A 25,942-nucleotide genomic window follows, 5' to 3' on the forward strand; every position below is an offset into this window, starting at 1 on the left:
ATTTGGTCATTGTTAAGTCTGTGATAAATGAAAATCTAGTATGTCCCTGTTTCCTGTGGATTATGAATAAAAATAGGAACCCTTATCATTATTAAAGGGAAATTTCGCTTATGATGTACTGCCTTTGAAGCTTTAAGACGTAATAAAATTAATTATGCACGAGGGACCCCATTTGTTACCACCATCGATATGTACAGGGCTCTTTAAAGTGTTATACTAAAATCACTAATTTATTGGTTTTGTATGAGAAATTATCTGATGAGCAATGAGATATTTAGAAATCTACATCCTACAAAAAAAAAAAAAAAAAAAAAGGAAAAGTGATATTGCTTTGCTTGAGCTGCCTTGCTTACCCACCTAACAGTAGACAGTGCAGTCTGGAGCCAGTCTGTTATCTTGAAGAAGAGATGAGAAGAGATGAGTAGGGGGGAGCAGGGGAGTGCTTTGCCATCCTAGCTATGTGGTTGAGTGGTTCTATTGATGCACACAGTGTAGGAAGACACAATAGTCCCTGCATGCAAGGGTGGCTCCATAGGACACTGCAAGGGAAAGAAGCCACCTTGAAAAAGGAAACCTGGGGCAGCTATCATGGCAACAGATAAAACTGGTACATAACCAAGGATTAAAAGTTAAATCAGCTACTGAAAATTTTTAGAAACTGACGGTTTAAGATCACTTTAATGTGATGCTAAACCATGAAAAAAACACATAGTGCTGTAGATCTTAGCATTACCTTGTCTGCATGTTTGTTCTGCAGGAACTTGCAACAGCAAAGTGAGAGATTAGCTTGTAAGTCTACTGCTTCTCCATCACTGTCCAATCGCAGGCTTTGTGTTACTTAACTACATTAAAGAAAAGTCAGAATTCCAACCTAGCTCTGCTGTGTGGCAGAGTTGTGCAAGTTTCAGGACATAATAGAAACGCAAATCTTTTGACAGGTAAAACAGCTCTCACATACACTATATTTCCAAAAGTATTGGGGTGCCTGCCTTTCCATGCACATGAACTTTAATGGCATTCCAGTCTTAATCTGTAGGGTTCAATATTGAGTTGGCCCACCCTTTGCAGCTATAACAGCTTCAACTCTTCTGGGAAGGCTGTCCACAAGGTTTAGGAGTGTGTCTATGGGAATGTTTGACTATTCTTCCGGAAACACTTTTGTGAAGTCAGGCACTGATGTCGGTCGAGAAGGCCTGGCTCGCAGTCTCCACTCTAATTCATACCAAAAGGTGTTCTATTGGGTTGAGGTGCAGGCCAGTCAAGTTCCTCCACCCCAAAATTGCTCATCCATGTCTTTATGAACCTTGCTTTGTGCACTGGTGCGCAGTCATGATGGAACACGAAGGGACCAACCCCAAACTGTTCCCACATAGTTGGGAGCATGAAATTGTCCAAAATGTCTTGGTATGCCGACGCCTAAAGAGTTCCCTTCACTGGAACTAAGGGGCCAAGCCCAACCCCTGAAAAACAATCCCACACCATAATCCCCCCTCCACCAAACTTTACACTTTGCACAATGCAGTCAGGCAAGTACCATTCTCCTGGCAACCGCCAAACCCAGAAACGTCCAAAGGATTGCCAGACAGAGCAGCGTGATTTGTCACTCCAGAGAACACGTCTCCACTGCTCTAGAGTCCAGTGGCGGCGTGCTTTACACCACTGCATCCGACGCTTTGCATTGCACTTGGTGATGTCAGGCTTGGATGCAGCTGCTCAGCCATGGAAACCCATTCCATGAATCTCTCTACACACTGTTGTTGTGCTAATCTGAAGGTCACACGAAGTTTGGAGGTCTTTAGCAATTGACTTTGCAGACAGTTGGCGACTTGTGCGCTTCAGCATGCACTGACCCCGCTCTGTTATTTTACATGTCCTACCACTTTGTGGCTGAGTTGCTGTTGTTCCCAGCTGCTTCCACTTTGCTATAACACCACTAACAGTTGAATGTGGAATATTTAGTAGCAAGGAAATTTCACAGATGGATTTATTGCACAGGTGGCAACCTATCATGGTACCACGCTTGAATTCACTGAGCTCCTGAGAACGACCCATTCTTTCACAAATGTTTGTAGAAGCAGTCTGCATTCCTAGGTGCTTGATTTTATACACCTGTGGCCATGGAGGGGATTGGAACACCTGAATCCAATGATTTGGACTGCTGTCCCACTACCTATTTTATCATTGTATTTAGTTGTTTGCTTGGAGTTTAGCTTTAAATTAAGCTAAGCACATTCGGAAGTGCTGTTTACCTAAAATAATATTTTGTTGATGCCATCCAAAAAATTAGAATAATAAACCCTTACAGATATACAAGATAATATAGATTAGTGAACAGAACAGTCACATAGTTCTTTATATTTAGGCAAAAAAATAATAATTTTGCAGATAACCCTTTTTGGCTTGCATTCACGATGCGCAATGTCATCTGTCCTTCAAGTGTTGCGTGCCTTCCTGTAACCTCTACAGAATATTTGCCCTGGGACTGGTGTGACCAGGCAATGCTACAAATGAAGCTTCTATTTCAGCTTTCATATTCAAAAATTTGAAGGAAATCGGCTGCATGAAAAGGGAATTGCTTTCAGCATTTTTGTTTTACTTCACTAGGAGGCAAAACTTCACTTTATGAACACTAACAGAGTTGATATTTGGATTACACTAATATTTGATTAAAAACAATGCAAAATGATCTAACATGACTAAACTATTTGAAAAGAATATTCAGTAGAAAAGATTTTATTCCCCATTTTAAAAGGAACCCTAGGTAGCAATTTGGCCTTAATCAGAATAATATTTCTTATTGTAATAGCAATAATTTTCTTATTTGGCCCTACTAAACCATAACATTTTGTTACTTATGATACTTTTGAGAACACATGGAAAAGGCACTGGTTTGAAAAGGTCCCTATGCATTGTGGTGCAGCAACCAACATAAGTCTGGCTGTAAACATGACTAGGTCCTTATGTACCATTTTCACATAAAGCTTTTCACTCTTTTATAGTGCTCATTTTTATTGCATAATGAGGATAACTGCCTGGGGATCCGACAGCAATCAACAGAATTTGACTTGTTCCACAGGGATGTCTTGACAGAAGTTGACCATTTTATCAACTCCTGTTGAAGGGGCACGCTAGAAAACTATTTTCAATTAGTGGTTCCAACAGGTGCAGCACTCATTAAAGCACATGTGAATCAATCGGACTGCTTTACAGCCAACTGAATTATTTCCACAAGAAAGCGGACAGTCCATTTGGAATATGTACATATGACGTGTGCCCAGTGGGAAGAGGCTAAAAACTTTCCAGATAAAAAGGCCTGCAACAAAGCTGAAAGGACGACATTACTGAAGCTCCGCTTCAAGAGAGAAAGAGACTGTCAAGATCAAGAACCCATTTTGTTGTGATTGCTTAACCTCTTCCCTACCATGCTATAGCCAAAAAATGGCTACAGCACGGTTGTGTAGTTCTGGGAGGATGTCCATGGACATCCTCCAAAAACACGCCCTATGTGCGCCCCCAGTGGCGCGCCGATGGTGATCGCTGTATCCTATGGACACAGCTGATCACGTGATATGTTAAAGGGCCAATCACAGTGGCCTTTTACCACGTGCTCAGCTGTGTCCAATGACACAGCAGATCACAGTTGCTGGTTATCGGCTGCACTTTCCTCGCGCTGTCACAGTCGATAACTGACAATTGTCAGAGAAGTGATCGGCACCGATCATCAGGACACTGATAATCAGTGCACAGAAGTGCTGCCCACCTGTGCCACCCATCTGTACCCATCAGTGCCACCCATCAGTGCTGCCCAGCAGTGCCACCCATCAGTGCCACCCATTAGTGCTGCCCAGCAGTGCCACCCATCAGTGCAGGATCATCAGTGCCCATCAGTGATGCCTCATCAACACACATCAGTGAAAGAGAAAAATTACCAGTTTGCAAAATTTTAGAATAGAAACAAAGAAAAACTTTTTTTAAAAATTTTTTTGCTCTTTTTTAGCGCAAAAAATAAAACACCCAGTGGCGATTAAATATCACCAATTTCATAGGAGTACAGTGTTGCATGGCCACGCAATTGTCAAAGTGCGACAGCGCTGAAAGCTGAAAATTGGCCTGGGCAGGAAAGGGGTGAAGTCTCTGGTAGGCAAGTGGTTAATGCCAGGAGTCCTGTTCATGAAGAAATCTAGGACCAGCTATAACGGGAGCTAAGTGACTTCTGGTGTATTCCTATTGCATACAGACTATCGTCAAGGTGCAATTGCTAGAAAAGGATAGATGGTGTGTATATATGCATATTGGTAGCATTCTGTATGTCTTGTATTGTTTTCCTGTAAAGTAGTTTGTAGGTGCATAACGTTTGTTTAGTAAAAGCACACTAAACAACTACTGTATTTGTTTCTTTGGGTTTACAGCAAGCCTAAGACAACCAAAAATTAAAAAAGCAAAACAACATTATAGTTTTATCTCCAACAATATGACAGAATAACCAGGTGAGAAAGGAAAAATAAGTCTGAAAAGAAACAGAAAAGAAAAAAACCACTGATGCAGCTCAATGTCTAAGGACAGGTAAGCTGCAATATATTACATTTGTGGTCTCAGGCTTATATACACTTTACATTACAAATTTAAAGAAGAAATTTTGCCTTTTCCACACCCTACGTTTATGGACAATGTAAATATACAAGAAGTGTTTAATACTATGTGAAAAATGCAGATAGATAATGCAATATGAATAAAAGGTCAATGGTTACAATAAAAGCTTGCAAAATTATCATTTGCATTGTCAACCAGTGCTGTTGGTTTTAGGTCCTTTGAAATGCCTCCAGGGAAATGGAAGAGGTTGGAAAGTTCATCTGATGTGTAGGAAAAAAAAAAGTCTACATAAATACAGTCAAATTGGCATCACTTGCTACTCCTTGACACATAAAAGACTGAATCTAGCAGATGGCATCAAAGGGTAAGGCGTGCAAGTCTTTACTTAGAATCCACAAGGAAAAAAGACCCAGACTTCCTGGAGCCCTAAGCTTAACGTGAATTGCTTTAGGTAAAATGAACAAAAAGGCATAACACTTGGGGCTCTTGATTAAGCATCAGAGGTTTGAATCTCATTATTCGTTTCAGCATATCCTAAGTTTTGCCCTGGATTGAAGTTGTCAAGGTAATTCTGCCAAATGACTAGGCGGGCGGTTGACACTGCAGTTTTTTCAAAGAAAACCCCTTATCATATTATCTTTTATTTGCTTCAGTGTACATTGTGAGATGGTATGCTTTATCTCCTGTAAGGTGTGTCGGAAGAAAGAAAAGCTTAAGCAGCAAAACTGGACAGAGGGCATTATTAAAAAATAATAACCCATATATCTCTTTATCTGTCTCCTGATGTCTTAAAACAGAATGCATTAAGGAAAGCCAATGCTAGTCATATATGGGGCAAACAGTATGCCCTCTACAACAAAATTTGTCTTTTCTACAAATGTTTAAGTGAAACGCCTTATAGGTTATGTTATTAACAATGTGGGTTTTTGGGATGAACTAGATTATATCTTTTCTTTAGGCTTTATACAGAGAAATGCAAAATATGTAGCTTACAAAAAGGAACTAAGGCATATTGAAACCTGGCACCTTTACAAACTTAAGTTGGCAATAAAGGGTATCACAACCTTTACATTTTCTGCATCAGTATGTGGTGTTGTACTAAGATACAATAGAAAAGTGAGCGCTTTCTAATTAGCAGCTAAAGCACCAAAGGTAACCAATAAAAAAACCTTCAGAAAATCATACTAAATAAATAGGTGCAGCGCTAAAATTATGAATATATTAATGATGCCCGTAAATACATAAACAAGTTAAAATTATATGCCAGAAAAGTGACAGTCTGTGCAGGTCTGGGTGCGAGTAAGCAGTAGAATCCAGTAATAGTGCTCCAAATAGTGTGGTAAAATTATGCACTCACCAGATGCGTAATGTATATACGCATTGAATGAATCTGTAGAGGTCCCCTTTAGGAGTTGGATAAAATCCTAATCCAGGATAATCGTCCCTCTAGATAAGGTGGTGCTGTCAGGAGCTCAGAGGAAGATACAGGATCCAGCTGACCAGAGATCCCTTTAAAGGGATGGACGGGTGTAGATGCCTGCTTTAAGGGACTCCCTTCTCTGAATATTTATGGATGGCTGGATCAGATGGGCTGTACAAATAAATCGCTCCGCACAGGAGACCATAAAGAATGCTCATAGTGTAGTAGGTAATACCAGTAATTTATTAATAAAATCGAATTTGCAAATTCAGCAGCGATAAAATCAGGTAACATCAGATGATATGGACTAACCGTCCAAAAAGTAAGATGGCTGCCGGGCCTCCACGTGGCTCCAGCGGAGTGACGTCACGGTATCTTGGCTCCCTCTAACGCGTTTCGTGCGCACGCACTTTTTCAGAGGTTGGATACCAATGACGCCATGAAATCACTGGAGTCTATTTATAGGCAAAATGGCGCGTGCGTATTATGTCATCGCCACTTTGCCAAAGAGCAAAATACAATGAATGTACGCACGCATGCGTGGCGCCATTTTGCCATGGGTTTTGAGAGATAAGCTTGTGTAATGCATGAACAACGTAGGTGAGCGAACACTAGTTTAATAGGTGCATTAACGAGAATGGTGTTACAACATCAAATGATTATTCATGTGGATTCATTAAAGGCAGGTTGTCCCTAATATCATAATGAAAAAAGGGGGAACATAAGCGCAAACTGCCAGTAGATGATAAATACAATGTTGTGGATATATATTACTCATATGCAAACATTCTGAGGAATATTATGACATCAAATGAAGACATTCATGTGGCGTTGTACTGCTAATGTCATTCTATACGAGATCATGACATAGACCAAGTATTTTACAACTTTTAAAGTGTTCTTCATCAGACAATTTTCAGGGTTTTTTGTATATTGTTAGAGCTTTGAGGCTCTGGAACCAGCAATCTGAATGATTTTTTCAACCAGCACTACATGTTTCTCTCAGCTACAACACTTTGTTTCTAGCTTCAAGAACTAAAGCCAGATGTCTAGCAAACAGCTAAATATACAGCTGATATACACGTATGGGAGCTGTTTTACCAGCCAAAGAATCTTCAAATGTGTACATCTAGTCCTGGGACTTACATAGCCCCTGGCAGGCTGTACAGTCAGGTTGGTTACCTGACCTTCTGCTGCAGTTACGCAAAACAGCTTGGTCACCTCCTGGCTCCTGGCCTGCGACTGGATGGTTGAGGGGTAGCAGGAGGTCGATCCTCACTTGCATTTCCTCCTATCCACGTGTTCCTTGTGGTAGCATATGTGCATTTATCTGACCCGATTGGCTTCAAGTACTGACATCCCCCTCCCCTGGCTGATATGAAGTCAAATTTAAAAAAAAAAATTGAGTAATAAATAACTTCATGTTTTTAACAATCTGTCTAGTGTTCAGCTTCAAAGCAGACCTTTCACAGTAAATCTACTTTTCTCTTACACTTCCAACACCCTCTCTTACACAATCGTATACATTTTCATTTTTAACATTTATTTAATACTTTTTTTTGCTGCATTCTCCTGACAACTCATTCTTCACCGAGGCAAGAATGACCCTGCAGCATTCTGTATATCAACATAACATATTTGAAAAGGCTGCAGTAAAAGTAAGCAAGTATTGCAAAATTTTAAGTCTGTGTAGATGTCAGCAATTTTACTGACCAGGATTCAAAAATACTTAATTCTACTCTTGTTGCCCCAAATGGAGCATCACCTTCATTTAAAATACATGTCCACGCTTACATAGGGGTTGCATTGCATTAGACAATGGTTTGTGTGATATCTATCCTTAATGCTTAACTCCAGGCAAACAGGTAAATACAGATTCAAAATGTACATATGTGAATGGTTTCACCTGCCAAACGATAGACAATTTTGTTCAGTCCTTCTTGTGATTAGCATACCTCTGACTTAGTCCAGAGACAGATATGCAACATCTATTTTATCTTACACCATTCACTGGCCTAATCACTGAATAATGAATTAGCAATTTAATGAATGACCAATGTGATGACCTAGTAATGAATACCCAATGTGGCGACCAAGTGATGAATGACCAATGAGGTGACCTAGAGATGAATGACCAACGGGGTGACCTAGCAATGAATGTCCAATGTGGTAATAAAGCAATGAATGACCAATGTAGTGAACAAGCAATGAATGACCAATGTGATGACCAAGCAATGAAGGACCAATGTGGTGACCAAGCAATGAATGACCAATGTGGTGACCAAGCAATGAATGACCAATGTGGTGACCAAGCAATGAATGACCAATGTGGTGACCAAGTAATGAATGACCGATGTGGTGACCAAGCAATGAATGACCGATATGGCGACCAAGCAATGAATGACCAATGTGGTGACCAAGCAATGAATGACCAATGTGGTGACCAAGCAATGAATGACCAATGTGGCGACCAAGCAATGAATGACCAATGTGGCGACCAAGCAATGAATGACCAATGTGGCGACCAAGCAATGAATGACCAATGTGGCGACCAAGCAATGAATGACCAATGTGGCGACCAAGCAATGAATGACCAATGTGGTGACCAAGCAATGAATGACCAATGTGGTGAACAAAGCAATGAATGACCAATGTGGTGAACAAAGCAATGAATGACCAAAGTGGTGACCTAGCAAATAATAATTAACATGGTGACCTAGCAATGACTGATGAATGTAGTGACCTAAGATGAAGACACCTGCAAACATAAAAAGCGAAATTGTAGTGAGGCCTTCCTTGGTATATGCAGTGCGATTTACAAGTGCGCCAAACAAAGTTACAAATCCTTTGGCGGGTAAAGCAATGCATATACTGTATAAGTATTGCAACTGTGAGTTTACCCATTTGTATGGAGTGTATCTCTTATAAGATGTAAGCACTTTGCATCATTAGGGCCAGGAGGAGCTAATACAGATATACGTATGTATAATATCATAATCCTATAACGTAATAACAGATTTTAAAAAGATGGGCAAAAGTACAATTTATCTTTTATGTCAATCATTCCTTGACTGTACACATGCAATAATATGACAATATACAAATCCTCCAGGTCCACTCCTAAGGATACTTCGATTGCCATTAGCTCAGTTTCACAGCTTTTTACATACAATTTCCTGCTGGCATTTTGACTTGACACTCAAAAGTAATTCATACCTGTGGGCAGAATGACAACCTAGCTGGTTTAGCATATCCTGACATCTGGATTTAATAAAAGCTGTAGGTTTTGTTTTAATGCCGTTATTCTTGAACACTGATACCAGACAGATGAGTCCCAGGCTAAAGTGTTTGCTGCAATGCCGGCCAAAAAGCTGTGTTTTGCTGTAAGCACTTACAGTCTGAAGCAGGCGGCTCATCAGACTTTTATTGGTTCCTGGTGCCTGTGCCCAAGGACAAAACTGCAGTTCACACGGGATGCAATCCACACAGATGGACATGATAGTAGCCAGAAATGAGACTGGATGTGTAAATCATGTTGCGGGTACATGAGGCAGGGATCCCAATTATGATGATACAGCCATCTGCCTCAGCTTTTATAGAAAATCGTGTGCAGAAAAATAGCAGCTGAAATGTATCTCTAAATTGGAAGAAGCAAAAAGCGAATGGCACAAACAGCACTCGTCCTGTAGCATATGGATGGAAAGAGATAAGAGAAGCCATCTATCAGTGGTGTAATGCTGGAACAGGGCTAGATCCAAATCGAATGCAATTGTATTGTTCAGAGATGAGCACACAGAATGGTTCCGAGAACTGGACAGTAACCGAATTTGTCAAGGTAGGCTGAGCAACGCTGGCAATCTATGGAATGTTTATTGGTGATACAATGCAATGGACGTCATATTATATTCTAAAGGTTATCTATCTAGACCTCTCTAATGCCTTAAAATAAATGCGACATTACAACCTCAAATATTCATCGACACCTGACTCCAAATTTTATAACGTATTTTGTAAAACAGATTTCTGCACATGCAGTATATTGTTTATCTGAAAACACTTCTCCAAAATCCAAAAGAAAGAAGTACTAGGTGCCCCCAACAAAAAGGAACGTTGTATCAAAATGCAAGGTTCATTGATTCTTTAGCCCCCAACACCATGTAAAAATGAGGCATAAAAAAACTTTACAAAATAAAGCACACCCGGCTTCCGCCCATCACAAAAAAATGCTTCTGCACTGTTCTGGAGTATCTTCTTATGAGATCTGAAATCCTCAGCATTGCCAGAATCTCACCTAAGCATTGCATGTGACAGGTGAGGTGTCATTCACTGTAAAAATGTATTTACGAATATGTGTTCTTTTGTAAAGTATTATTCTGCATGTGATGTAAGGCCCTTTTTAAGTAAACCTTTAATTAAAAAGATACAGAGGCTGCTATTGATCACCTTCTTAAGCCTGTTGGATATACAAAATAAATCAAACAGATTCCTCCAGCTACACTGTTTAGCATAGAGTTTAAACAGTGTGGATGGATGAATCTCAACTGCAGGCTGCTATATTCTGACAGCCAGCACCTGCAGCTGTCAGAATATCTAAACCAGTGGTTGTCGACTTATCAGCTAAAGTGGGCTTCCTGACAATACCAAAGGACCACACATTATGTTCAATACATGAAATGCTTGAGAAAACTATCAGAAATTGCAGTCCTAATAGAGGAAATGAAGGTCACAGAGTGTAGACAGGATACATTTATGGCTGTGGATATGCTACAGAAGACAATATGAAACTGGGAAAATGTTACATAAGGCTAGTAGAGATCAATGCTATCACCCTAATCAATGTTCCTACTGCAGACTGCTGAGGTCCCAGGGCCACACATCATACAACAAAGAGCTGCAGGTTGGGCACCAGGGACCTAAACAGTGACTGCAGCTGATTGGCTGCAGTCACTGTAGGGCTGCCAGTGCTCTTCCCAGCTCTTTTGATCTTCAGATCAAGGTTTGTAGAGCATGGTGGTACCAGCAAGGTCACCCATGGATTGAATTTTGGACGCATACGGCCAGCTTTAGGTCAGTCTTCAATACTTTCTGAGTATTTACGACTTGAACAAGTATGCAGATCAGGATTTTTTTTGGAAAGTGGAACTTCACCCAAAAGGGGAAGTTACGCTTGTTTATATCCTCCCTCTCCTCTGCTGCCACATTTGGAACTTTTTTGGGGGGAGCAGGTACCCATTCCCATTGTCAGTCAGATGTGCCTCATTGTTCTGAGCCGGAAGAGGCCCCCCCCCTTCCTCCACAGTTTTCTTTACATGTCCCAGAAGATTGCTGGGTCATCTACAAAATGCAGCACGCTTTGCGCATGCGCAGAATGAAAACCAGCTGTGAAGCTGCAAGGCTTCACTGCTGGTTTCCCTTACTGAAGATGCAGGCAACTGCACCTGAAGCCAATTGAAGAATAGATAGAAGCCAGCAGAAATTAACCTCATTCACTAAGCTTTGGGGGAAAATTCCTTTGCAAAGTGAACAGTCTATTTGCCTTTAGTAAATCTACCCCATTATTTCATAAGACTGAGGATAGGGCTTCAGCATGGCAGTCAGTCATCTAGCACTTTTAGAAGGACAGCTCCGCAATGGCCATCATGCTTCTCTCATTATAGGTTTCCTTTAACTTTCAGCTTATTGCTACTGATGACTTAATGACAGCAAGCCTGCATAAAGAAAAATCTTATACTACAGTCAGAGCAATCTATTCTGCTTCTTTGAAAAAGTTAAAGTGGATTTATTGAATATGAAGCAAGATCAGAGCACTGAAGAACATAAATACGGAGTTGAAATTGCTTTTTACATTCTAAATTCATCCTGCCATTTCCAAGTAATCAGCAACAGACTATCAAAGTTTAGCACCTTTTATTGAAATCTCTGACTCTGAGAGCTGCATGGAATTGAAAACTCTGGGCAATGCAGATAATTATTCAATATGGCTGCATCCACGATGAGTTTGTTATCATATGACAAGCGCAGCAAAATACGTTATCTTCTCTTATGAACTGCTGCATGCCCAAGATTCTTTCTGACGCATTCTCGTTTACATATATTCTGGAATATGTTACTTTTAACAACTGTCATTGTTTAAGTGAGCTCAAATTTTTGTTGCAGCTCTATATTTTTACAATCAGAAATCAAGTTGAAAATGCATGACAGTTTTAAAAAGAGCCGGAGGACAGCTAAACATTCCATAGTGAATGTGGCAATCAGGCAACAAGTACTCTGAATACTGAACACACTCACACATAGGTCATTCAGCTACATCATTCAGTATATCGCAACTGCTAAGTGACTGCTCTTAAAGTGTTTCCAGTAAACCACTTTTAAAACCAAATTTTACACTTTAAACTACAAAAAAATCAATAGAAATAAGTCAGCAATAACCAAATGACTTCCATGTCTATATGAATATTTATGTATAAGAAATAGGTAAATAATAAGAACAAAAATAGGCAGCTGGTTACTTTTTTGTAAGTTCTGCTACTTGTGACAAGGAAAATAAAGCTCAACTCCAGGAAAAGCAAAAGCAAGGTGTCCAGGATAACTGCTTGTTTCCAACTAGCGGATGGAAAAGCACCTTTACTTGCCTGATCATCCACTTTTCCAGTAAATGACACCCCCTTCTATGCTCTGGTGGTGGACTGCTCCTCAGTGTCGTCATTTCCAATGCAGGGCTATGGTCCCCGCATTGGTCTTGATGATGTCAGAGAAACTCAAATGGCCAGAGTGTGGGGGAGAAGAGGCTGAGAAACTTTAGCTGTGTTACAACAGACTAATGGTGAACATTACATGAAGAAATCAAGTGTTTGTGAATGGCATAGGCCAGGGATGTAAAACTGGTGGCCCTCCAGCTTTTGTGGAACTACAAGTCCCATCATGCCTCTGCCTTTGGGAGCCATGCTTCTATCAGCCATGCAATGCCTCATGGGACTTGTAGTTTATCAACAGCTGGAGGGTCGCAAGTTTGACACCCTTGGCATAGGCGGTTTAAGTAGGGGCAGGAAGTTGTCCACAATGACGCAAGCAGTGGGCAGCCAAAAACGTAAAGGACGGATGCAAATGTGGACAGAGTGCGAACCCTCGTATGCTCAGATCAAAAAATGAGGGTGTGACTAATGGCAGAAAAATGAACATGAACAGGGAAACAGTGCAGCAGATTCTAATGGAGGATTTGCTGATGAGAAAGATTTCCATAAAGATGCTGCTTCAAATCTGGACAGAAGATCAGAAAGAATGTTGTGTTCAAATTTCATCCAGTCTTTTGAAGAATGCAGAGGTGTTTGATATTTTTTTATACAGTGCATTCTGGGAATTAAATTTCCGCACCTCATAAACATTATGTATATATTTTTCCACTAAATAAAAGGTGTTCTCCAATTAAACCAATGTAACTTTGAAGAAAAAAAAAAACATCTGGAATTCAGCTTTTAAGGTGGCCATACACAATAAAACTCTTAAGATCCAGATTTTTATCCTGAATGTGATTTTTTTTCAAAAAATCATTTGATATTTCTTTGACAGGACAGAATAATATTATAATTATTATAATGCAGGATTTATAACGTGCCAACAGTTTGCGCAGCGCTTTACAACGTGAGGACAAACAGTACAGTTACAATACAATTCAATACAGGAGGAATCAGAGGGCCCTGCTCATTAGAGCTGACAATCTAAAAGAATGTGAATAAAGTATATTACAACATATTTTCTGTGGCACAAGTCCTTTCAAAAAGATACCAGGATTCTCATCTGATTTTACTGTAAATTGTGTCCATAGACCCTACAAGAAGCATGAGATAAACTTTGATTACAGCTACATTCAGCACTTTTTGCAAGGGATTCCATTCCCCAAGTGACAGAACTGGGGAGAGGGATATGCTGAACTGTCGGCTTCTTCACCTTAGCGTGGAAAATGTAGATTGCCAGATAAGAAAATCGCAGCACATACTATTATTTATGTGACCTTTTGAAGCAGTGATGCATTACTTCTAACAGTAACACTTTCAACTGGAAGCAATGACTGCTCATGTTTTACCAATCAGAAGCATTGTTGGCTGACACCTCCCTGTTTAAGACACTTGCTATTTATATACTAAGTTGGCCATATTTTCCCAAGGAGATAAGAAAACATTATGGAGCATAATTGTAAGCTCCCAGGATCAGGGCCCTCCTAGCCCTCTTGTATTGAACTGTATTGTCTCCCGTTATAGGGACTGATGTGAATGTACAATATATATGTGTAAAGTGCTGCGTAAATTGCCGGCACTATATAAGTACTTGAAATAAATAAATACTGTAAAGCGCTGAGCAAACTGTTGGTGCTATATAAATCCTGTATAATAAGAAATCACTGGGTGGCATATTATTATTATTATTATTATGTGACAATGCGGAGTATACGCTTTATAACCACATAGTCTGACTGCAGCTGTTATGTTGGACATGCTTATGCCCCCCACATGAACAGATGCCCCTCTTACAACTCTTTACAAAATGACTGCTTACCAAAGTAATGAAAACATAGAACATAAGGGGGCAATGCAAAGTGCAAAGAAAATGTGTGGCACATTACCACTGCACTTCATGTTTTCTTAACAACTTGCCCTCCAGAGAATTTACCCCCCCCCCCCCTTCCTGACCAAGCCATTTTTTGCGATATGGCACTGCGTTCCTTTAACTGACAATTGCGCGGTCATGCAACACTTTACATAAATAAAATGTATGTCCTTTTTTCCCCAGAAATAGAGCTTTCTTTTGATGGCAATTGATCACCTCTGCGGTTTTTTAACAAGACCAAAAACAATATTTTTTACTTTTTGCTATTAAACATGTCCAATTAAAAAAAAAAAAAAAAATCAAATTTCATCATACATTTAGGCCAAAATGTATTCTGCTGCATGTCTTTGCTAAAAAAAAAATCCCAATATGTGTAAATGAATTGGGTTACGTGAAAGTTATAGCGTTTACAAATGGCGGTATAGATACTGGAATTTTTATACTAGTAATGGCGGCGATCAGCGACTTATAACGGGACTGCAGAGGGCATTCTGACACTGGGTGGGAACTGACTAACTGCCACTGACATCCCTGTGTAAGTCCCCAGGAGACTGCGGGAGGGAGGAGGGGGCCGAAATTCCGTCTCACTTCGCCACAGCGAACTGAGTCAGAAGTGGGAGCAGGTACCTGTCAAAACCAGGTATCAATTACTTGGTTTTGACAGGTACCTGCTCCCACTTCTGGCTCAGTTCGCTGTGGCGAAGTAATATGGAATTTCGCCCCCCTCCTCCCTCCCGCAGTCTCCTGGGGACTTTCACAGGTCCCAGGAGACTGCCTGACCAATTAGGAGGAGCAGCATGACTCACGCATGCGCAGTGGGCACCGGACTGTGAAGCCGCAAGCTATCACAGCCTGGTGCCCACAGTAGAGATGCCAACGTCATGGAGGAGAGAAGGGGAGAAAAGACAGCGTGGGTGAGAACATAGCTTGATCCAGGGACAGGTAAGTGTGTGCTTATTAAAAGCCAGCAGATACAGTTTTTGTAGCTGCTGCCTTTTAATAAACACAAAAACGTCTGGAACTCTGCTTTGATTTACAGAGATCTGTGAATGAATGAACTACAAGTCCCATCTGCCACCAGACGGAATTGTAGTTCTCAATGGGCTAGGAGTGCAGTAATCAGTGTGTTCTTAGTCCATTGACACTTTCTCCAGCTCTGCAACTGAACGCTTGTATAGAGGCTGAAGGAAGTGTTTCTACTGATTGCGGGAGCAATACTCTGCAGGCTCCTTTATGAAAAAAATGCACTTTATTCTGCATAAATATGTGCATTTATTTATTTTTTTTAAAAGCTGAATGTAGCCTTTACGATTTTAAAGCTCACCCCGCTCTGATGGCCCAGAAGTATGCCATCATTCCTTTGATATGAAAGAATGCAATCTTCTACATTATTTATTTTTTTGTAATCTGAAAAGGACATAAACCCTGGATAAATTCAGCACATTCAGGCATTAATATATGCATGAGACAAACAATGACCGTGAACAATCTTACTGGAACTTATCCAGCAGCATGCACATCGCTTTCACGAGGGGGAAGGGGAAAAAAAATTGCCAGCAAAAAGCATTCATTATCTTTCATATTTTATAACTACAACCTAGATCACAACAGTTTTAATAGAATGACTTGATGTCAGATGACAGCAGCAACAATATCTTCAGGACAACTTGCTGGTAAATGAGGGAGCAGCAGCTGTCAGATCATGGAGGACGTCAAAGAACAAAAAAAAAAAAAAAACCCACGCTGTTTGCGCTTCACCCATTCTTCTCAGCTATCGGCGGCTGGAGTTTTAAAAAACCACAGGCAAAACCTGGCACCTTCCACCTTCAACATTGTAAACATAGCACTTCCTTTTTGTCTTTCCAGTGGATGCTGGGATTCATTATGTCAGGTAAACTCAACGCAACTGCCCTGCTGGCGGTGTGAGGTTCGCCCTGCAGAATTCACAGGCAGGGAACGCTCTGCTCTGACTGTGGATTCATTTAACAAGTGTTCCAAGGCTTAGCCCAAAACTCTGACTGGTTTTAGGTATGATCTGATTCTTTCAGCAGACAACTACAAAGCTCTCTGCTTACAAAGTTTTCAACAAGGTGAGGTGGAGGTCAGAGAGGCAGAATGAGTCAACAGAGAAAAATCGACTAGACGGAGAAATCGTTCTTTTATTTCTTTTTATATTTGCAACACATATTTATAATTTAACAGCACAGGCTCTCTGCTACCAGATTACAAAAAAAATGTATTGATGACTCCTGATGAGTAAGTCTTATGATGGAACCCAGCATGATAAACCTGTGCGAAAAACTAATTCCTCAGCATTTACTCCATAAAATGGTGCAGAATTGCAAGACCAAAATGGTTTTATTTCTTGCTATGAATGGCACAGAATAGAGAGATACTGGTAATTTTCCCATGCATGGTGAGGTGACAGTGTGTTTACAGTGGGCATCCCCAGAGCCCATTATTTTCACTCTCTGCAGCTCCTTGCTTCCCCTATAGTTGTTGAGAATACCAAGGTTTTGGGGGAGCATCTGACCTGCACCTCTGTGACAAAGCCTAGACCTAGCTGTCACATAACGATGAGTAATGCCATCTCTCTCCAGGGTTTGCAACACAGCCAATCTCAGTGCCGAGTGCTCAGGTAGTTCGGCACAGGTAAGGTGAGTATAGAGGGGTCAGGGGATATCCCTTGCAGAAACACTTTTCCCTACATGGGGATGATGACAATGTCACTTCAATCACTTGCCCTCCAGAGGATTTACCCCCCCCCCCCCCTCTTACTGACCAGACCATTTTTTGCAATACGGCGCTTCGTTACTTTGACAGTTGAACAGTCATGCAACACTGTCCATGAATTAAATTTATGTCCTTTTTTCCCTACAAATAGAGATTTCTTTTGGTGGTATTTGGTCACCTCTGCGGTTTTTATTTTTTGCGCTATAAACAAAAAAAGGACAAAAATTTATCAAAAACAATGTGTGTGTGTATTTTTTTTTTTTTATTTATTTACTTATTTATTTTAACTTTTTGACTTTTTGCTATAAAACATGTCCAATAAAAAAAATTTCATAAAATCAAACTTCATCATAGATTTAGCCCAAAATGTATTCTCTTACATGTCTTTGCTAAGAAAATAAAATCACAATACGTGTAAATTAATTGGTTATAGCGTCTACAAATGGCGGTGTATATACTGGATTTTTTTTTTTTTTTTAATACTAGTAATGGCGGATATCAGTGACTTATAGTGGGACTGCGGCGGGTATTCTAACATGGGTGAGAACTGACACCCCCAGTGACACCAACACAGTGATTAGTGCTAATAAAAAGCACTTGCGCTGTACTAATGGCACTGGGCAGGAAGGGGTTAACATGTGGGGTGATCAAAGGGTTAACTGTGTGCTGTGTGTGTGTGCTTCACTGTAAGCACACTGCTTTGCATGGCTCTGCTATGCACAGCCATGTAAAGCAGTGTGCAGGAGCTGACGGGGAGAGAACTGTTTTCTTTACTAACAGTTCTCCCCCCAGTTGGATATGCTCGGTAATCACTGGGAGCCGGCGAGTAATCACTGGCTGGACCCGGTGATTGATTAAGGCAGCCATTCAAGCACTGGGTGGGAACTGACTGCCACTGAGAGCCCCAGTGACACTAATACAGTGATCATTGCTAATAAAAAGCACTGACGCTGTACTAATGACACTGGGCAGGAAGGGGTAAACTTTTGGGTGATCAAAGGGTTAACTGTGTGCTGTGTGTGTTTTAATGTGTGTGCGGTTTTACCTTGGAGACATGCTGCTTTGTATTTCTCTGCTGTACAGAGAAATACAAAACATCATGTCCTTGCTGGCAGGAGACCTGTGTTGTTTACACAGCGATCGCTGGGTACCGGCGGGGAATCTCCAGCTGGGACCCGGTGATTGACATGTCTAGCTGCCAATGGCGGTGCGGGTAGGGCGGCGCACACGGGCTCCCTACCCAAAAATGCAAATCATGTATATATGGGCAGGAAGGGGTTAACGTTTGGGCGATCAAAAGGGTAACCGCGTGCTGTGTGTGTTTTACTGTGTGTGCTGTTGAACTACAGAGATATGCTGCTTTGTATTTCTCAAAGAACTGGAAAAACTTAAATCCTCCTGCGCTTGGGGAGTTGGCCCAAGAAGGGTTAATAGGCTGCAGTCAAAACTTGGCCTTCACGGGCTGCACTCGCCTTGGTGTCCTCACAAGACTGGGGGAGTCTAAAAGCACTGCAATAACAATAAACAAAGGGCACCCTGGCATTATCCTTTTAAGTATTTAATGTGTAAAAAGGTAAGTATTATACTTACAAAGTAATTAAAAGTACAAGTTCATCTCACAAACATCAAGATGTAACAGAATGATGGAACATCCACATGCTGACGCTTTTCGAGGACTTATCCGACACTAATTTCCGACAGGTCGGCCCAACACAGCTGATTTGCGTTCCATGTTGGAGCGCACTGCCATCTTACATCCTCCACAGGGCACATGCGTTTTAGGCTAGAGCGCCACTTGGGGCAGGGGACAAACCGTTTGCTTTCCTGGTTGGAATGCCCTGCTTTTTCACAATCTTCGTGGGGAGCATGCGCTCCAGATTGGAGAGCCCCTCTATTTGGGAGTTCTGTGGCGGTCGGGTGCCCTCCGCTTGGAGTATTTGCTATCACAGTATAGCGGACCTTTGCTCCAAGTGATCATCACAGCATCAATATTTGGAAATACAGGGGGAGTGGCAGTATTTGTGGAGCCCGCCTTTTTATGTGGGCTAGTACTCTAGACATCATCACATATAGTAAGGATCTGAGGCCGAATATGATCCTAACATGCCTATGGGACAAATAATATCTGCAGCTGGGTAAGCCCAATTTATTTATCATTTTACTATACTATATATTGTTTTGTTTTTTTTCCCTCCCTCTTCAATTATGCAATACTTATAATCTGGATGGTGGTGTCATTTCTCTGTGGTCTTGCACGCACTTTATAGTCTGTAGGATAAATACATACCAAGGGGCGGTTTCTTGGTGTTCTGAGACACACAGAGTTAATCCCTGCCCACTGGCGGTCTGGAGACACCCCTGGACTGATTGGTGGTTTGATTTCACACACCAAATATCAGTCCAGGAGCATCTAATAGTTTTGTAGGCTCTGGGAAGAGGATAAGTCCTCGAAATGCATAAACCTGTGGATGTTCCATCGTTCTGTTACATCTTGAGGTTTGCTGACTGTTTGCGCTGTACTCATGACATGAATTTGTACTTTTAATTGCTTTGTATTTCTCTGCTGTGCAGAGGAATACAAAGCAGCATGTCCTTGCTGACACGAGAGAGACCTGTGCTGTTTACTCCGGCTGGGACCCAGTGATTGACATCTCTAGCTGCCAATCACGGTTTGAGTAGGGTGGAGCATGCCCCCTACCTGGAAATGCAAATCATGATTTTGCGCAGCCCTTCCACCCTGTAGCAGTACTTCTATTATAGGGTGGCAGACCAGCAGTTAAAGTGGTTATAAACCTCTGAAATGAAAAATGAACAATACATAGCCTCAGCTGTGCATGTTTCCCTACAAATTGAGGGGGGGGGGTTCCATTCCCTGCACTCAGGCCTCAGATTACGCTGAGCTCTCCTCTTATGCAATGCAGTGTGTGATATCATATCCATGCCCCTTGAATTCTGAAGCTGAGAAAAAAACATTGATCTGTGTGTTTTAGAAGGCTGTAGAGGAGAGGTGCACATGATTCCGATGTTTAGCAAGTTGACGGATTTTGCACAGGGGTGGTATTTCACAGCACAAGAAGTTTACTAGACTATCATACACCATGTAGCAAGCAATTTAAAGGGCTGCCATTTGTTGCCTAAGCATGCCCCACAGGTTTAAGGCTGAAGTTAGTTTAAGGAAAAAGTCAGCTAAGTTAAAGTGTTACTAAACCCAGGACCCTGCATTCACTATATCTGGTCTCCCAGAGTACACAGAACATGGAAATGCAATTATTTTGGTAAATATAAACTGGTAAATACCTTTTCTCATCAGCAGTTAGAGCAGTCTTTTTGACTTCTAACAGTGTCCAGCTGAGCACTGGTTAAAGCTTGTAGGAGGAGTTTGCATTATGCTCTAGGAGGATGCAGAACCCCTTACCTCTGTCTGGACAGTGCTGATTGGTCCTGTGCTGATCACATGCACTCTCTCAAGAAAAAAAAAAAACACCTCTCTAGCTATACACACCAAACTGAGCATGTGCAGAGTGACTCCACACGATATGTCTTATCAGGAGATAAGAAAGGGACACTGGATGAAGGGGAGAATCAGAGAAGTCAGGATCAAACAGCGTTTTTACACAATGCAGAGGAATAACCCCTTAGGTTTAACAGTGAGTATAACAAGCATGCTTTACTGCATATACAGACTGACTTTACTGTTGTGGGTTTAGTAACACTTTAAGGCACTAGAGTAATATATGTATGTTCTTACCATCCATATGTGCATTATAAATTGAATGTCATTGTTCATTGAAGAGGTATACTTTAGCAGTAAAGATCAACCCCATCATAAACCAGCTTCTTTGAATACAACAATGAATACAACAACTGTATTCATTACAGCTGACATTTAGGCATACAATAAAACAGGTATAATTTCAAACACCTGTTTTAATCGTTAAGAATCCCCCCCCCCCCAATTCTTTTTGCATCAGCTGTTTTAATAAACGCAACATAGGAAAAGTGATCGTAGTTTGGTTGCTTCACCTTCCCCGCATGGTTTTAAACTTCTAACATACAGTGCATCCAGAAAGTATTGACAGCGCTTAACATTTGCCACATTTTGTTATGTTACAGCCGTATTCCAAAATGGATTAAATTCATTAGTTTCCTCAACATTCTACAAACAATACCCCATAATGACAACGTGAAAGAAGTTTGTTTTGAAATCTTTGCAATTTATTAAAAATAAAAAACCAAAAAAAAAAAACACATGTACATAAGTATTCACAGCCTTTGCTCAATACTTTGTTGAAGCACCTTTAGCACCAGTTACAGCCTCAAGTTGTTTTGAGTATGATGCTACAAGAGTTTTTTCATTTTTTATTTTTAATAAAGTGCAAAGATTTCAAAACAAACTTCTTTCATGTTGTCATTATGGGGTATTGTTTGTAGAATGTTGAGGGAAAAAATTCATTTAATCCATTTTGGAATAAGGCTGTAACAAAATGTGGCAAAAGTTAAGCGCTGTGAATACTTTCAAGATGCACTGTATGTACATATACTGTGATAGTGCCATACAGAAGGACATGCAGACAGGAGAAAACAAGGTGAGTATATAGGTAGTGAGTGGCCTTAGCATGTTCTTCCTGTGTCATTGCTGGTGAATCACTCCCAAGCAGCGAGGGAGGTTGTGGACTGTGGGTGTTGCTTATATAAGTAACAATAGCAGCTCATCGGCGGACTGGACAGGCACAAAAAGCAGTTATGCTGCCAGAGAAGTGGCAGTTTGCAGACGACTTGTTTAACGGAGTTTAATGTTATTGCGGCAACAGCCAAGTCTAATAGGAGCATGAAATCTTGTAACTAGCATAACTGAAAAAGTGAATAAGGTACTCCCAAGCATAGCATATTTCATGGTCAAATCAGTTGGATTCCTTTGTCATGGAATGTAATATAGTCAACCAATGAGTTTTTCAAAAATGCATTAACCTTCCTAGCGGTCTGATTATGTCCATATTTCTGTGCTGAAAGCGGTACACTTTTTGCATGGAAATATATCGTTTATTTATTGTAGGCCTGTAATTCTTAGGAATAACTCACTGAAATCTGTCCGAACAAGAGTCTAGTAAACATCCCGGGTATGATAAAATTTTAAATATGAAATCATAAATTATAATATAATAATCATAAAAAATAATAATATAATAATAAATGTAATTCAATAATATAATCAAACCAAAAACAATGAAATTTGAAATATAGTGCCAAGTTCGCCCATCACTGAGCAAAGTCGCAAAATCGTTTTCAATGTCTGATGATGAATTTCCCCACAAATCATCACTCAATTCTGCAAGTGGTTCTAATTTACTATCGCTGTTCTCTAGCTGGTCTAAAACCGCTTTTGATCTAAAGGGACGCTTTTTGGACGCCATGGACTTTTCTCAGTTTCCAAGCAGAAAGAACAGTAAAAATGCAGGCAGGGCACAGGACAAAGCACTAGGGACAAAATGTATGTGAAATGCTTTGATACAGTAATGTTTTACTATGTGATTTTAGTGTATTTTGTGAATGCCACTTTTTGACATTTTTAAATTTCATGCCAGTTCCGTCCCTGTACGTCCCAACGTTGCAGGGAACGGAACCCAGAAGACAGATGCCAGCATCGGCTGGAGGAGATGGCCGGGGACACTGCAGGGGGGACATCGTGGGAGCGCAGGACAAGGTAAGTGAAGAAGAGATCCTGGAGCAGTGCTGCAAGGTATTCCCGAGTGAAGCTCGGGGTTACCGCTTGTGGTACTGAAACTTTACCCTGAGCTACACTCGGGAATACCTCCAGGGAGGTTAAAATGTATTATAACCAATATATAACTACTCTACTGAAGCTAACTACTCTGAAAAAAAAGAATTGGGAGAATTCATTCTAGACACCTTTTAGAAAGTCACCAGGGTGTAGCACTGAAAGTGTTGGTGCTTGCGCCCGATTCATGCACTTGTAAAACACAAATACATATGCTGGCCATACATGGGTCGAAATTCCACCAATTTTTCATCCAAAAATCAGACCCAAGAATAAAAGGCCCAATTTTCTCTCTGTTAGTGGGTCAATGGTACCGGACGATTTTCGTGGTTCCTCCCCTTTTCGGTGATCGGACATGTTGAAAAATTTGTGAAAAACAACCGATCGATGATGGTCAAATCGTATGATCGTTTTTCCAAAAAAAATATAGGAGCCGTGACCTGGAAGCAACAGAAGTTTCGCCTGTTATATGGGTGAACTTTATGAAAGAGCGAACGTTTTTGATTTTCGGATGAAAAATTGTTCGGGATTCGACCCATGTATGGCCTGCAATACACTCACTGGCCACTTTATTAGGTACACTTGTTCCATTGTTTGGTAACAAAAATTGCTATTCAACCAATCACATAGCAGCAACTCAATGCATTTAGGCCTATAGACGTGGTAAAGACGATTTGCTGAAGTTAAAACCAAGCATCAGAATGGGGAAGAAAGGGGATTTCAGTGACTATGAACGTGGCATGGTTGTTGGTGCCAGACTGGCTGGTCTGAGTATTTCAAAAGCTGCTGATCTACTGGGATTTTCACACACAACCATCTCTAGGGTTTACAGAGAATGGTCCATGTAAGAGAAAATATCCAGAAAGCAGCAGTTGTGTGAAAATGCTTTGTAGTTGTCAGAGGAGAATGGGCAGACTGGTTGCTGTGACATTGAGATGGTAGGGTCAGAATTTGGCACAAACAACACGAAAGCATGGATCCATCCTGCCTTGTATCAATGATTCAGGCTGGTGGGGGATATTTTCTTGCCACTAGCAAAGGTGTACCTAATAAAGCGGCCAGTGAGTGTACATTTGTCCATGTCTACACCGAGGAAGGTGTGTTAACACTGGTCACTCCTTCAGTGCACTCACTCCTGTCCCTCCCTGACCACTGCCCTTGTCACACTAACAGATGCATGGTCGGCAGTTTTGTACTTGTGTGGGCAGATCCTAATGGAGAACTGAGAGAGCAATTCCCCATTAGGCCTGCTTTACTTTTGGATTGACAGTGCATGGTAGTGGGTGGATCCATAGCTGCTATTCAGTTCAATATTCAGTTCAATAGCAGCTTTCAAATCCACCCACTGCTGTGCACTGTCAATCAAAAGTAAAGTGGATCTGATGGGGAACTAGTCTCTCAGTTCCCACATTTGGGTAATGACATTACCTGTATTCCCATTCACATTTAGCTTCCGGACAGGGAATCTCCTGACAAACCGTTGAATGGGGCCCAGGATACAGCTTTGTTTGAGGAGCTACCACATTATTATTATACAGGATTTATATAGCACCAACAGATTGCTCAGCGCTTTACAATATAAAGGGAGACAATACAGCAACAATACAGTTCAATACAACAGGCTTAGGAGGTCCCTGCTCCTTGGAGCTTACAATCTAAGAGGGAGGGGCTGGTGGTACAAAAGGTAATAACTGTGGGGGATGGACTGATAGGAGGAATAGAAGATTCTGTTATTAGCTGAATGCAGGATAGGCTTCCCTGAAGAGATAGGTTTTCAAAGATCGCCTAAAGTGGGCAGAGTAGGTGATAGTCTGATAGATTGGGGTAGAAAGTTCCAGAGGATGGGGGAAGCTCTGGAGAAGTCCTGGAGACAAGCATGGGAGGAGGAGACAAGGGAGTTAGTGAGCAGGAGGTCGTGGGAGGGGCAGAGAGGATGGTTTGGGTGATAATTGGAATCAAGATTGGTGATGTAATTTGGGGCAGTTATAAATGGCTTTATATGTTATTGTTAATGTTTTGAATTTTATCCGTTGGGCAATGGGAAGCCAGTGGAGGGATTAGCAGAGAGGGGTGGCAGATATGGACGGTTAGTAAGGTGGATGAGTCTGGCAGCAGCATTCATGATTATGATACCTGCGATTAGGTAGGCCAATGAGGAGGGAGTTACAATAATCAAGGTGAGAGATAACCAGGGAATGAATAAGTTGCTTAGTAGCCACATTCATGACAGCTTCACAGCACAGGTGAGGCTTGCTCTATGAACTGAAATACTCCCTATTTGACATCATCACTGTGCTGTATATACTCTGTGCAGAGAACAGAGCTGTCAGAGGGGACCCAGCAGGCTCCACCCACTACAGGCTGCCTGCAGAAAACTACAGGAGGGGGCGGATACAAGACCAGTCACCCTGTACAAGGAGAGCAGCAAAGACCAGTCTTTATTACAGGAAACTCCAGCACAGAAGCAACGTTTCACACTGGATTACTGCACATATTGGCAGCCATACACATGCCTCTTGTATTTACACAATATTGACTTATCCTAGAGTTCACCTTTAAGGATGGAGAGATTTTGCCAACAAACACCGCCCGTTGATTGTCAGCCACTTGAGAAATAGTGCCCCTACATAAAATTGACAGCAGGAGCGATTGTGCTATCTCTGTTTTCCCTCAGAAACTTCCCCCTGTCCTGAACTGACATTGTTAGGAGTGAGCTAAAATGACAAAGAAAGACTTCACTGTAAATGTAGCACTGGGCTTCACATGGCTGAATGAGTAATGAGCATGTCAAATCAATCTGCATTCACCACATTGCTTCTGAT

At 41.2% G+C, this 25,942-nt stretch overlaps 1 protein-coding gene across 1 annotated transcript in view; it reads right to left on the reverse strand.

The window, feature by feature from the left end:
• SHB (SH2 domain containing adaptor protein B) overlaps positions 1–25,942 on the reverse strand; it is a 342,168-nt gene that overhangs the window by 132,397 nt on the left and 183,829 nt on the right. The gene's annotated exons all lie outside the window — the stretch shown is intronic.

This window comes from Staurois parvus, unplaced genomic scaffold (assembly GCF_062004578.1).
Source record: "Staurois parvus isolate SC_StPar_1 unplaced genomic scaffold, SC_StPar_1.0 ptg000012l, whole genome shotgun sequence".
Taxonomy (NCBI): domain Eukaryota; kingdom Metazoa; phylum Chordata; class Amphibia; order Anura; family Ranidae; genus Staurois; species Staurois parvus.